Below are 12,464 nucleotides of genomic sequence, written 5' to 3' on the forward strand. Positions count from 1 at the left end.
AACTTAGTTGCAAACACTTATAAAAGTTGGGAAACTTCTCGTAAAAGCCTAGATTGCCAGCTTCTCTTAAGAAATCAAAAGGTCTGGCCGCGGGTGACGAGGGCTGAGTAGTGACAACCACAGTCCCCACCCAGCCCGCTCGGTCGTTTCTACTGTTGTCTTGGGTTGTTGACAACCCCGGACTCTAATGGCCCTCCCAGCTCTGATTTCTCACATCCGTTCAACCTGCCGCTGGAGATGGATTCGGGGTGGGCTCCCTGGGGGAGGCAGAGTCTGAGCTGAGATCTGCAGGGTGAGCAGGGGAAAGAGGAGGGGAAGGGGTTCCAGGCAGAGGGCACAGCCTGGGCACAGACCAGGAGGCCAGGGAGAGACAGGGCCCAGTGCATGGCGCTCACTGTGAGGTTCGAGGTGCAGGGAACAAAGACAGAGGGTCCAGGCCAGTCCGGAGGAGTCTCACCTTGCACTCCAGGGTGAGGTTCACCGGTCCTGAGGGGAGGGCCAGGTGTTCAGTGAGGGCAGAGTTTCCCGCGTGGGCAGGGATTCCAGGAATGGACCCAATATCTGCACCACCATTTGCCTGGAGCACTGGTCTGTCACGGGTTCAAGGAAGGGACCAGGCCATCTGTCTGGTGCACTAGTCTGTTATCTGCGTCACCATCGGGTGCTTGCATCAGCTCTGGAGTTCCTCTGACTTAACACTCGTGTCTCTATCTCTCAGTCTCTCCCTTTCTCCTTCCCTACTTTCTCCATCTCTGTTTCTATTTCTGTCTTTTGTCTTTCTTTGTCTCTCTGTCTCTGTCTCTCTTTCTCTGTGTGTCTCTGTCAGTCTCCATCCAGAGTTGGGACTAGCCCCTTTTCCTACTTCATGACACACATACTTTCCGATTCCCACCTCATTCCTCCCCTCCTGACACACACACATACGCACACGCACATGCACACGCACACGCCTGTAGAACGCTTCCTGAGGAAACGTTTTCACCACCAGCCACTCTGAATGCTCCAGGAGCCCAGCCCCAGCCCCAGGCCCACCGGCCTCAGTCCCGGGAGGAAAGCCACAGGTTTTCACTTTTTCCACAAGGTGGGTGGGGCAGGCCCCGGCCTCTGCAGAGAGACACGCGACTGAAGCCCCAGTGCTCCCCCTTGAGCTCCTCCCAGTTCCTGGGTCTCCCGGGAGGGAGATTTTCCTGAGAAGGAGGGTGATGCAGGAATGAGGGAGGCTGGGGGCTAGTTCCGACTCTGTCCCTTATCCACACAGTATAGGCACGGACTAGGTCCTCAATAAATGTTGATGGATGGATGGATGGATGGATGGATGAATGGGTGGATGGATGGGTGGATGTATGGATGGGTGGATGGATGGGTGGATGGATGAATGGGTGGATGGATGGATGGGTGGATGGATGAATGGGTGGATGGATGGGTGGGTGGGTGGGTGAGTGGATGAGTGAATGGATGAATGGGTAGGTGGATGGATGGATGGATGGATGAATGGGTGGATGGATGAATGGGTGGATGAATAGGACTTAATCCCGAGAACACTAATCTCAGAGGAAAATTACTGGCTCATCATGGTTCTGAGCTCAGAGTCATCCAGGCCAACTCTACCTCCACTCCCTCCTGGCTGCCCCAAGTCCAAGGCTCTCCAGGGAGAGGGAGTGTCTTAGTTCAGAGACATTTGATGTGTCTGTGTTCCAAGACAAGCCACATGCTGCCCTGGCTCCTTCGTGGCTTATGACCTCCCACAATGCCTGGCACAATACGTTGTGCCTATGACACGTGAGCAAACAGACATGGAGAAGGAAGCCCGCAGGCTTTATCAAAATCCCCGGTGTCCCGGTGTTAGATGGTCAGGATGCCATCGAATCACAGGAACCGGTAGATGATTGTCATCCTACAGATGGAGGTGCTGAGGCCCGGGAGACCACCGCTAGGAAGGGATGGGGAGGCCTGAGCCTGAGCCGGGTCCTCTGGTCCCCAGGTCGGTGCTGCTCAGCCATGTCCGCTGCCCTCAGGGGCCTCAGGACAAGAGCTGCGCCTTCAGGTGAGGAGAGAATAGCAGGGCTAGTATTTCTTGAGAGTTTACTATATGCCAGAGTTTCTAGGTGTTATCTCATTTATCCTTCCTGAACCATCAAGGTGCCACCAGAGAAATAGAACCAGGGGCGAGAGAGAGAGAGAGAGAGAGAGAGAGAGAGAGAGAGAGAGAGAGAGAATAATTTATTTGGGCAAATCTGAAACCTGCGGGCAGGCTGTTAGGAAGGGCAGGTTGGACACTCAAATGTCTTCTTCCGTAGAGAAACCTCAGTTCTGCTCTGACAGCCTTTCTGCTGATTGGACCGGGCCCAGCAGGTGACCCAGGACCGTCTCCTGTGCAGCATCAAGACCGTAGGTGTTAACCACACCTTCGCGGCAACCCCACCTGTGCTGTTTGGTTGAATGACTGGGCACCAGAGTCCAGCCACGTTGGTACATTCTGATCCCACGCTAGCCAGAAGCCTCGAAGGCAGGTCCGACATCGCTTCATTTAGGGTGGGAAGGCTGCTGGTGGGGAAAGAACCAGGTTTAAACAGGGCCGGGCACCTCCAGACCCAAGTCCTTGCCACCTACCTCACAGTTGGTCTTGGCACCCTCCTCAGTCGGCTGCCCCAGGGCAGGGGGAACGGAGGCAGGAATAACCCAAATGAGAGGTCAGAACTGAAAGAGTCCATTTTAGATCCAACGACCTTTCCCCTACAGAACAGAGAAAGAACGTGGAACATGGACCGAGTGGCTAAGGCAGGGCCAAGCTCCAATGTTCGAGGAGCAGACAGAAGCCAGTGCGGGGCCTGGTAAGGGAGGGGACCGCGGGAACAGATGACTCCAGAGGGGCGGCAGGGGCCAGGCATTCAGGGCCTAGGCCACCGTAGTTATTATTGTTACAGAGACGTGTTAGAAGTTGTGAGTATCCTTTGGCAGCGAGCTAGAGGGGTCCATAGAGGCAGAGGAGGGCACATGAGCACTGAGCACTGTGCCCGGGGCCGGCTGGCCAGCTGTCGGATGTGCGGCTGAGGGGGTCTGACAAGGACTTTATTGTTGGAAACGGAGGGGATTTAGGAAAAGCAGGGAGGTCCGGGGCCAGCTGCTGCCCGGGCCCCAGTCTGCAGCCTCGGGAGGGCGGTCCCAGCTACAGGGAGCCAGGCTGTGGCAGCTCAGCCCACCCAGGCCCTGAAGAGTCTTAAAATAGCACATGGATAGACAGACTCCCCTTCTGAGAAATTCAAACACTGCTTCCGCCCCAGCCTCCCGGGCCCTTCCCTGCCTTACTTTGGTCCTTAGCACTCAGCACCGTCTGGTGTACTGATGCCTCACTTGTGTCTTGTCTGTCGCCCCCAGGAGAATGTCAGATCCACACGGGCAGCGATCTTTGTCTCCCCCCCCCCCCCCCATGCGTCCCTAGTGTCTAGCACAGTGTCTGGTACACAGTAGGTGCTTAATAACTATGTATGAAACAGGTGAATGAATGAGTTAGTAAGGAATGTAAAGCCACCTTTATCTCAGGCTTCCCATCCCCCCAGAGCTAACTGATCTTGTCTGTGAAATGGGCGTTTCCAGATCTTATTCCGGTGGCTCTAAAAGGGGGGTGATTTTGCTCCCAGGCCACGTTTGGCGATGTCTGGTGGCACTTTGGTGGTCACCCCTGGGGGAGCGGGGCTGTTGGTATCTATTAGGTGGAAGGCAGGGGCGCTGAGAAACAGTCTACAAAGCACACGGCGGCCCCACGACAGACCCTCCTGCTCCACATGCCCCGTGCGCTGGGCGAGGAAGCCCAGCTCCGTCTATGCGGCCACAAGCACCTGCACAGACTTGTAGCAAATGCAGACTCTTGTGGTGTGTTTGGAAACAAATGGTATTGTGCTGTGTATATACCACTCTGGGCCTGTTTCTCTCTCTTAGTCAGACATCTCGGAGCTTCCTCACGTTGGCATAGCCGCCCTCCCATCCCCTCTATCAGCAGAGTGCGTTCCGGAACAGGAACCAACCACAGTTTGCTCAGCCAGTCCCGCCTGGCTGACTTGTGGATTGTCTCTGGATTTTTATCATTGCAAACATGGCTTCCATAAATATGTTTGGATGCTCGTTTACATGAGCCAATCATTTATTTTTCTGTGGGTTTTGTTTTTTATTAATCTCCACTTGAGGATATTTTCTCATTGATTTTTAGATAGTGTGGAAGAGAGAGGGAAAGACAGAGAAACATCGATGTGAGAGGAACACATTGATTGGTTGCCTCCTGCATGCTCCCCGACCAAGGCCCGGGCCTGGGAGGAGCCTGCAATCAAGGTGCATGCCCTTGACCGGAATCGAATCCGGGACCCTTTGGTCTGACGCTCTATCCCCTGAGCCAAACTGGCTAAGGGTATTTTTTGTTTTTATTTATTTATTTTTGCTTCAGCCAGGTAGAGCTAGGATTTTAGCTCTTGCCACAAAAGTACCTGGGAACTCTGAAGAGAGTCGCGTAAGGTTCGCTCAAAGATCCTGTCAGCTCTGACAGCCCCTGAATCTGTAAGTGGACAGAACCTCGCAGGAGGAGGTGCCCTCTCTCTGAGGAGGCACGGGGCTCAGGGAGAGGCTTAGCAGAGACGGTGTGTGTGTGTGTGTGTGTGTGTGTGTGTGTGTGAGATGTTTGTGTGTATGTGTGTGTGTATGTGTGTGTGTGGTGTGTGTGTGTATGTGTGTGTATGTGGTGTGTAGTGTGTGTATGTATGGTGTGTGGTGTGTGTGTGTATGTGTGTGTGTGTGGTGTGTGTGTGGTGTGTGTGTGGTGTGTGTGTGTGTGTGTGTGTGTGTGTGTGTGGTGGCGGGGACAGCAGGAGGAAGGTCTAAAGGCAGGGCGTGCGGGGCAGGCTTGGCCAACCCTGATAAGCCTCGCCAATGGCAGTGACCTCAGGCACCAAGCCACATGCTAAGGCCTGGTCACTCCAGATGTGCTCGCAGACCAGCAGCTAAGCGTTGCCTGGAGGCATGCTGGGAAAGCAGAGGCTCAGCCCACCCCAGGCCCCCGGAGTGAACAAGGCCCCCAGGTGTTTCCGACACACAGAATAGATGGAGAAGAGCCAGTCTTGGTTTAGAAACACCCAGAAACACGTTCTTATCCTACAAGGGAGAAGAGTGGACCGAACTGCTGCTTCTCTCCGTTTTCATGCCTCTCAAATACTGGCCAACACTTCCCACGTTGTGGAAAAATGAAGACGGAAGAGAAAATGCAAGCGCACGTGAGTGCCTGAGCACACGGCCTTGTGATGTCACCTGCCAGCCAGGGATGCCTGACAGGCATGTTGTTCTTTGATGAGCGCTATTTCCTCCCAAAACACGTGTAAGGCGCTAGGACATTAATTCTCCCACCAAGATGTGCAAGCTCCAGGGGTCATCCAAGCCCAGAGGTCAGAGGTCAGAGGTGACGCTTCAGACACTTAAAGGACAGTCAGCAGTAACGCCGTTGGACAGGACGAGGGCCCTCGCCCCTCTCCGGTGCCGCGAGAAGAACCCTCCGTGGTGGAGAGCCGAGGTCACCGTGCTCACACCGCCAGGACCGTGACTTTGCTCAGCTCGCAGAGGCCCCTCCATCCTCACTCTGCCGCCCGCAGCGGCTCGGAGTCAGGCCTCCGACAGCAGCCATCTGTGTAAACAAAGTATTTTTGAGTCTAGGAAAGTGGTTTCTTCTCTGGGCAAGATTTTTTTTTTTTTTTACTTGATTGTCCTCTCACCTCCAACTCCCATGCTTCAAAGGACAAAAGAAACGTAGCGTCTGATTCCACCTCTTCCTGAGAAAGCAAAACCGCTGTTGGATTCCAGGCCTCCCCGAGGGAGAGGACTGTGTCGCCACAGGGTCCCCGTGGGACGGCTTCGGATGTCAGGCTGTGGAGACAGAGCTCCCGGCTCTCACTACTTTCTCCTGTCTGCCGGCCTCTGGTCCCTGGGTTCTGTCTCTCCAAACCTCACTGACCCATCTCTAAGCTTCCATTGGCCCACACGGGAAGGAAGAGAGCGTTCACGGCATAAATATAGGGTGCCCCCAAAAATACATACGCACGTCGAGTAATGATAAAGGCAGTATTTACTAAAAGCATGTTTCACTCTCAAAATGTAATAGAATCTACAGACGTTGTGTGTACACATTTGGGGAGAGGATAGCTTGTATTGAGCCTGAGGGTCTCGCTCTTTGGGGGCCTCAGTTTCTCCGCTGGAGGATTTGACTCGACGCTGCCTCTGGGACCAGAGATGCCTGGAGCAGGCTCTCACCCCCACAGCTAGGCCTCAGCTTCCCACACCCCCAACTCCCCCGCCAGTCCCCCTCCCACCTCCTGGCAGGTGCTAGGCGCTAAGTCATGCTGCTGAAAAGTTCCAGGGAGGTCGGGCCCAGAGCCTTGGCTGCACTTGGTTTGGCCAAATCAGTGTTTCCCCACCTTATCTCCAGCCAGCTTGCGCATAATGTTTAGACACTTGGCCTTACATGGAGGAATCTAGTGACTCAGAGAGAAAGCAGCTGCGGCCGGCCCCTGATCCCTGAACCCTCTGCCCGGCAGGGACGCGCCCTTCCAGGCGGAGAAATGTACTTTCTCGCTGGAAGCTTCTCACGGAGGCAGGAGGGACCGGGCCCAGAGGGGAGAGACGGCCTCCCTGAAGCCACCCAGCCAGGCAGTGGCCGGCGGCATGAGCTGTGTCCGGGATGCCCACGTTGTGTGGTCCCCGTGGCAGGGCCCGAGATGGTGCTGAGCAGGACAGAGCAGGGAGCTGTCCTGGTAGGGGTGTTGTCACGGCCGGAGAGTCCTGATCAGATTAAAGCTAACACGGAGCTCTTTTCATGTTCTTGTCACCATGTTAAGTGCTTTCTGTAATGGATGGATTGATTCCTCCTAGGAGCCCGATAAGATGGCCGCAGTGGTTTTACAGTGCGGAGACCGAGGCACAGGAAGGCTGGGACACTTGCCCAAGGTGTCACAGACCTCTGAGACATCAGGTCCTGGTCCCTGGAACCAGCAATGTCACTGTATGTGGCAAAGTCTTTGCAGATGTGATCACATCAAGGATCTTGAGATGAGGAAGTTATCCCCTGGGGCCTAACGCCACCACGCGGAAGTGAGGGTGGGTGGGTGGGAAGAGATAAACCAAAGGACTTGTATGCATATATGCATAACACATGGACACAGACAATAGTATGGTGGTGGAGGGGAGTGGGAGGCGCTAGAAGGGGTGACTGGGGAAATAGAGGACATGTGTAATACTTTCAACTTTAAATAAAGATGAAAAAACAATTTTATATAATAAAAGGCTAATATGCAAATGAATGGCAGAACAACCGATCACTATGACGTGTGCTGACCAGCAGGGGCGTGTGTGGAACATGATAGGCCTTGGCCACAGCGGGGTGGTGAGCAGGGGCGTCAGACCAAGGTGGGCACTGTGGCGGGAGGGGCCGGGCAGGGGTGTGGAGGATGGATCAAGACCTGTCCCTGTGTCTACCGCAGCCTCGAAGGCCACAGTTCCTTTCAAGGTGCACGAATTTGTGCACTGGGCCCCTGGTTTAAAAAATGAAATAAAAGTAAATGCCAGCACATGTATTCTTCCAAGAGGAAGACAGACACACAGAAGAGGAGGAGGTGACGTGAAGACAGAGCCAGGGATTGCAGTGATGTGGCAACAAACACAGGAATGCTGGCAGCCTCCAGGCGGGGGGAGAGGCCAGGGATGATGCTCCCTTAGAGCTCCCAGAGGGAGCTGGCCCCACCAGCATCTCGCTTTTGGTCCAGCGAAACTGATGCTGACCTTCTGGCTCCAGAGCTTGCGAGACTAGGTTTGGCAGCCACAGGAAACCAACACAACAAGTAAATAAATGGTCAGGACAGGATTCAGACAGCCTATTAATCCTATTCATTTCCAGCTTTACTGATGTGCCTCACTTCTGTTCCTTTGGCTTGTGTCAGTCCTAGTCCCACAAGGTGGTCAGTGTGATCACTCAAAAGCAAACCCTTGCTTTCCCCCATTTTCCTGTTGGCTGGGAGGCAGGTGGAGCTGGAGAGGCTGCCTTGTACCCAGAAACTGAAGTTGTGTATTGGGAATAGCTGAGGCATCCCACAGCCCCGGATTGGTGACCTTTAGACTGTTACAGGAGAGACAGAAATAAACTTCAATGCTGTTAACAAGAATGGAAGGAAGGGAGGGAAAGAGTGAGGGGAAGGGGAAGGGAAAGGAACCTCATTATCTGAGTTCCTTCCAGAAACGCTTGCATTCACAGGCTGCCTTCAGGTTCCTGGAGAATGAAATGGGCAGCACCACTGTTTTGCTAGCTTCCTTCTGTAGGGAGCCCTCACTTCCATCTGTCAGGAAAGCATTCGTCTCTATACAGGCTTAGACACCGAGTGGCCAGATTACTATGATCTCTGAACACATAATGATCTGGCCACTCAGTGTGTGTGTGTGTGTGTGTGTGTGTGTGTGTGTGTGTATTTTTTTTAGAGGCCCAGTGAATGAATTCTTGCATGGGTGGGGTCCAGCCAGCCTGGCCATCGTGAGGGGACATGGGCGGTTGGCTGGCCTGCCTGCTGGTCAAACTCCTGGTTGAACTCCTGCTGTTAGCAACTGGTTGAGGGGACAATTTTCATTTTAGCCTTTTATTATATAGTATATACACAGAATGGCCAGATTATTATGCGTTCAGAAATCATCATAATCTGGCCACTCAGTGTAGATAGCCTCTTTTTCTTTCTCCCCTTCGCCTTCTCTTTTTCTTTAAATATCAGGTGAACAGGCTGATGCAACTCAGTACATTTTCCTTCTTATCTTAGCTGCCAGGAAACTCAATTAAAACCATCCGACTGTCATGATTGTCTCATCTCGGGTGCACGGTAACATCTGTGTCCAAGCTCCGCTGAGTCAGGGTTTACCACTTAGCACTGTTAGTTGTTCTGGGAGACTCTATGGAAGAGACCAAGGTCCAGATTCATCTCCTTCTCACTTACCAGTTTCCCTGCCGTTACATCGGGATGCTCATCATAGAGCGATGGAGCCCTAAGATTCATCCTGCATTCCACCGGCAGGAGGGAGTCTCAGGGCCAGTGCAGATTCAGAGCCTGTGAAATAAACTCACACTGCGAAGGGCTTAGGTCCGGGGAGTTCAGAGGATCAAGGCAGTGAAACTACCTCCATCCCCACCTCTGCCTCTGTAAGCGGACAGGAGACCCAGGTCTAACCCAATGACCACCCCATGTGGCTCCAGGGTGAGGGAAGGGAATTGCATCTGACTTGACGAAGGCCAGCCTGAGTCAGCCTCAACTTTCACCAAGACGACTGACACAGAGACTCTCCTTTTCCTGCGGCTGCCAAGCTGGCAGGAGGTCAGGGCTGCTGAGAGCCATCTTACACCACACGGGGAGGGGCGGTCTGCGGGGGGAAGCCAACACAGAGGAACGCAGAGGTGAGAGATGGAGTGAAAGGAATCCGGACAACATCCTTGGAGTTCCTGGGTCCTGCTGTACCCGAAGCTGCATCCTTCCCAGCTCCTTGAAGCCAGGATTCTGCCCCTGGACTTGCCTGGCTAGAGCCAATAACTTTTTTTTTAAAGACCCCAATTTTTTAAGAGCCAATTTTAAGTTGAGTTCCTACCACCAGCAACAATAAACATCTTAACTATTACTTGTAGTTGAATGGTTCTCATACCGAACACTTTGTCCTTGTAAGGGGACAAAGAGATAGAGATAGAGATAGAGATAGAGATAGAGATAGAGATAGAGATAGAGATAGAGATAGAGATAGAGATAGAGAGAGTCTTTCCTTTCAGGATCAGAGACAAGGGTCACCTGGAGCAGAGAAGGTTCTGAATCTTGTCCCATCGCTGGGAACGGGAACACACGGTTGACAGGAACAGAGAAGAGGCAGGCTTCAGGGTGGGACGTGCTTGATTTTTTACTGGAGTCTCGTGCCACCGGCCTTGCTCGCAAGCTCCCTGCCCCTGGCTAGGGGTGCCACGCCTCCCCTGCCCGGTGGCTGTAAGGATTGAAGGAGCTCACGTGCCTGCATGTGCTTAACGCAGAGGGAGCGCTCACGTGGCATTTGGAGCCTCAGTCTTTCTCCTTGGAGCTCAGTTTCCCTCCGGCCAAGGTGGGGTGCCAGAAAATGCGGTCTCAGAGAGAAGCAGGGGAGGGAGGGAGACCCTTGTCCCTGCCATACCTGGTGAAGCTGCTCTTCCCTGAACAAACCATTTGCGCAGAGGACAGGAGTTGAGCCTTTGATGATATTTATTATATGCCAGACACTGGTTACATGTGTGTTCCCCGCCCCCGCTTCCCCCACCAAGGGAAACTGAGGCCCAGACAGGTTAAGTGACTTGCCTGAGGTCACACTGTAAGTGAGTGACAGAGCCGGGATTTGAACCCAGACATTCTGGCTCCGGAAATCCTCACTTCTAATCATGGTACTAGATGACCTCTCTGGAGGAGGTAAAAGATAAAAGGCTAGTTTTTCGTTGCATAGCCAAAGTCAAGGTGAGGACATTAGCAACCCTACTGGTATCGATGTAAATAGGGCCTTGATTTTTGGTGTGTACAAGGAACTAGCCATCCTCAGGCTGCCTCCCACCAGGACATGTTTTCTTTGGTCCATGCAAGTGTTTTACACATTGGAAAAATCCCCCTCCCCCTTCCCCCCGCTGCCACACACACACTTAGAAACACAGGGCTGGAGCTCTGGGCCGGGCTGGATCTGAAGGGGGTCTGTTCGCTGCAGGGGGAGGGGAGGAGAAGGCCTCAACCCTGAATAAGGCTCAGTCTGAGGCCCTTTCTGGGCTCTGGGGAGGCCTCATCTGGGTCCCAGCACACCCCCAGAGCCAGCCATTCATTCCTGCTGGGAGCACAGTGCCCGCTTGTTCCCCACCAGCCTGGAGCCCCAGAGGGAAGGCGGCTGGAGCCTCTGGTTGAAGCCCAGACTCCACCATCCCTGGGCTCTGTGCCCCTGCCGACCCCTGTCCCGCTCTGGGCTTTCCTTTTCTCACCTGTAAAATGGGCTTGCGGCCATCCCTGCCCAACTCCCAGCCTCCCCGCCCCACTTACTGATCCTCTCTCCAGCTTGTTTGGCTGTCCTTTAAGGTCAATGGGTGGACACAGGATCTAAACTCAGCCAACCAGATTCTCTCCTGGGAGAACCAGAAACTTAGGGGGATTAAGGCTAAGCCGGGGCGCAGTTGGTGCCATGAAGGCCCCGCCCTTTGGTTCTGACTTCTCATTCCCCAGAGGTGACCTGCTACTGTCCTTGCCAAGTCCCAGCTGGTCAACTTCTCCTCCCAACACCCCTTATTTGCCTTTTTTTGCTTAAATTAGCCAGGGTTGTTTTCTGCTGCCTGGCATCTAAGAACTCTGCTGATGTAGGCGTGAGAGCCACATGATAGGGACTAGAGTGTAAGGCAGGACTTGGAAAACTGTAACGTGCTACCCATGTAGAGGCCCTGTCCTGGCCGGGCAAGTCGACCTCATGAACTTGAGCCTTGGAATCAGAATTTGGGTCCTGGCTCCACCCCTTCCTTGCCCTGTGCCCTTGAGCTACTTGCTCTTCCTCACGGAAAAAGTGAAGGTAACACGGGAGAGGGTCAGTTATATGATTTGTGGGGCTCAGTGCAAAATGGAAACGTGAATCCCCTTATCCAAAAATCATTAAGAATTGCAAGATGACAAGAGCAGAGGGTTACACCAAGTGTGGGGCCCTGTGTGCATGCAGCCTCGTGCTGGTGCCCAGGCTGCAGGTCCAGGAAGCTGGCTCTGACTGGTCTGTAGATCGCAGCTCAGCCCGGCTGGGCAGGGGGCTCGGGAAGGGGAAGCTGTATCCCTCTGATCTGTGTCCATTGCCCCCTCCCAGGAAGTACTGGAGAAGGGTCACGGAGGTAGGATGTGACAATAGATTTTACCCATCAATAACCAAAAATGGAACAGGTACTTTGGTTGGCTATTTTATTTCGTCCTCAGAATGGAGAACTTCCCAGTTAACACAGAGGGAGCAGATCCACCCCGGGAGACGCGGGCTCCTCTGGGGCTCCAGGACTGCCGTCGGCCTTGCTGGGCTTTCTTAGAACCACACTGAAGACCCCCCCCCCCCTTCTTCCTCCCAGCCTCCTCCGGCCCCCTCCTTATTTCCCTCCCTGGCATTTCCCCCAGTGAATTTCCCGTACATTTCACCTCATGTTGGCTGAGGACCTGGGCTGACCTACTTTTCCATCACGGACTTGGATAAACCGAGAGGGAGAAAGGGTGTGTGGCTTCCTGGCAGGTAAACAGCATGAGTAAGGCGTGGAGTGGGAGAGCCAGGTGTGCTCACACCCGGGGGGGGGGATTGAACCCCCATTCCCCTTCCCGAGAATCTGAGCGGGCACTGAACCCCCATGCTCTAGCCCATGGGAGGAAGTTCTCTGTCACTTTGGCTAAGTCGCTGAGCCTCTCTGG

Source organism: Pipistrellus hanaki, assembly GCF_964339955.1.
Source record: "Pipistrellus hanaki genome assembly, chromosome: 6".
Lineage (NCBI taxonomy): Eukaryota > Metazoa > Chordata > Mammalia > Chiroptera > Vespertilionidae > Pipistrellus > Pipistrellus hanaki.